This window comes from Thalia democratica, chromosome 7 (assembly GCF_965202585.1).
Source record: "Thalia democratica chromosome 7, ktThaDemo2.hap1.1, whole genome shotgun sequence".
NCBI lineage: Eukaryota > Metazoa > Chordata > Thaliacea > Salpida > Salpidae > Thalia > Thalia democratica.
In genome coordinates this window covers 28,853,745-28,856,689 of record NC_139171.1, presented here as the reverse complement: position 1 = coordinate 28,856,689, position 2,945 = coordinate 28,853,745, and the positions used below count along the sequence as shown (strand labels likewise).

The 2,945-nt window shown below is 27.0% G+C and overlaps 1 pseudogene; it reads right to left on the bottom strand.

Moving 5' to 3' along the window:
* Positions 1 to 591, bottom strand: LOC145841227 (uncharacterized; annotated as a pseudogene).
* Positions 592 to 2,945: the final 2,354 nt, after the last annotated feature.

The following is a 2,945-nucleotide window of genomic DNA, read 5'->3' as shown; positions in this document are numbered from 1 at the left end:
CTAAGCAGATTCCTCAGTTGCGTATTTCTTTGTCCATTCCCTGCAAATTCTGTCGTGTTCTTCGCGATCGTTCACGTACTGAGCTGCTACTTCTGGCCGAAGAGGCATTTCATAATCACAGTCATTCAGAAGTGATAAAATAGTCAACAAAATGTGCTCTACAAGTATACTTGGAGACCATTGAGACCCTTTAGTCCGATCTAGAATACTGAGGGAACCGTCAGAATCTACATTACAATGGTAGATTTTGGTTCTGAAAGTGATTTTTGGTGGCATATATGGATAGTGTTCAGTAAAATTCAAGTCCAACAAAAAAGTTCCACCTTCATATGGACTGCCATCAGGTCCTTGGATCATAGCTTCCCATTCAAACAGGTTGTGTTCCTTCAATCGAACTCTTATGTTATCTGGTTGGTTTAATTTTTTAAACTCTTCTGCAAGTTTTTTTGCTGCAAAATCTTTCGGTTTCCTTTTAACTTCTACCGCTTGAACTTCATCACTCGCTTTCTTTTCAGGTGGTCCTTCAAGCGAATCTTCCTCAATTTTTCTTTCGGGATTACCAGCAAACTTTTCTTCTCCAGATGATGACATATTTGACTGTAAAATTTAACAAATACCTGTAAAAGAACTAGTGGTAAAATAATAAATTATAAAAAAGTTCGTGTAAAAGCATTATTCAAAACTTTTTTAGCTAAATCTAAAAAAAAAAGTTTCGATAGCTACATTAATGTTAAGCGTTTAAATGACATTAAATAATTTTATTCAGTTTAAGCTATTTTACGAAAAAAAAATTCTATGTTTAGTGAAGTAGTTTTCAAAAACTAAAATCTTATATTTATACAAGTTCTACTAAGATCAAATTAAAATAAAACTTTATTAAATTAAAAGATGCATATTATTGTTTAATGTGTATACTAAAATTAAATCTCACTGTCAACCAGACTTTAATTGAGTTAATTTACCAAATATTTCTACATAATTATAATTCTTACGATATATAGCTTACAATAAAATTATTCTATTAACTTAAGTAGTTCTAACTGTTTTACAGTAATCTTGGTGAGCACCATCTTTGAATGTAAATTCTAAGAAAAATTTCATTAGCTTAATTATGCTACCAATGTCATAAAACAAATAAATAAATGAAGATATTCTAATTATTTAAGTTTTTTAGGTAGATAAATGAGTTTTTTTTTATATATTCAGTAGGTCTTTATAAAAAAATAATATCAGTTTAGTGAAGAATATTATAAAGTTCGTCAAATTTAAGGTTTGTAGATACTAATAACTGATTTTTTTTACTAAAAAAACTTTATTTTCACTAATTATATATTATATTGATAAAATTAAAAGGTTTGTAAAATGCTAATAAAATTCCTAATTTTATAGCTCGTTACAAAATCAAGAAGTGTACAAAGACCAACATTAACATAGCATTAAAAACTATTCAAATGTTTTTTTCAGATTTTTTTAGAAATAAGTTTGTTAATTTTTTGACAACAAAAAAATATTAAAACAATTAAATAAACTTTATAATAAATATTTTGTAAAGCCTTAATACCAATATCCACCACACTTGTTATTTAATATTAAAATATCATAACTAAAAAATGTTCGTTAGATAAAAACATCAATTAAATGTACTATGGGCTGGCTAGGCTTTTTAAGTAGGGTAAATACTTTACTTAAAATAGTAGATTTTTACAAAACTAGTGTAAAATTAAACTATTTATATTATGATATAAGTGTCTGATCAAATCTTTAAGAACTTAGTAGAAAACATACTCATAACAATAAGTAGTAACAAAATTTATTTTTAATCATTAATAGTACTTTATTAGTCGTTGATCGATATATTTTTTTTTATTAAAATTTTATCATTTTATTTAATTATCATGTTCATATTTTCGTAGACTTTTTTTACTTAAAATTAAAGAAAAGGAAGAGTTAAGCATAGATTTTGTATTAAACTATAGGTAGGAAAAACTACGAAGTAATCTTTATTAAAAATAATAAAACTAAAAGTACTATAAACAACAAATAAAATCCTGGTAAAATTTACAGTCCTTGTATCGAATGAAACTAACTTTTCAAATTCACACATAAAAAGCTGTTTTAGTTTTTTTTTCGCTTAAAACACCTTGTATAATTTTATGGTGGTTTTAGATGGTTTTTTAAAACGGCTGCAATTGATCTAAATTAATACTTCCTTGAAAAAAATTTGAAAAATGTCAAGTATGGGAAACTCCCCTTTGTTAATACTAGATACTTCTAGTTGAAATTAAAAATGTGCAAAATATTAACATTTTTATAAATATGTCGTTTACAGAAGACTTAAAAGTGGTAAAGAATATAATTTTTAGCTTCCATGTACAAAGCTCCACAAAAAAAAAAAGTAAATTAATTGCTATAATATTGAGCAAGTTATGAGTGTTAAAGTTTTAAAAGGTTGTCATTTAATGGGACCCACATAAAAAGCAAAATAGACCAAAAAACATTAATGAAAACATGTAAAAGTTTGTCAGGACGTAGCATAAGCATCAGGCTACATGTTAAAAACAAAACTTTTGCAATAACTGTCAGATAAACAGAGTATTAAGGGGTGGCCCAACCATAAATACTGACCAAAACTAAAAAAATTCCACATAATGCTTAATAAAAATTATTCTGTCCATTAAAACACACTAAAAATGCTCAGACTAGGCTCACAACTAATGTGGAATGCTTTTCAATAAGTTTTCGGGTGTGCTTATCGGGGTGAAGATAACCAAAATTCTACCGCTGACGTCTTTTTTTGGACTATTTACAAATTGGCATGAAGACCAGGGACTTATTGTGTTAACTTACTTTATTTACTCGAACACAAAAACTGCGAGATCAGTTTTGTTGTTGGTATCATTAACTTTAATTGCTTTTTTAACTGTATGACTTTTTTTAAATGATGA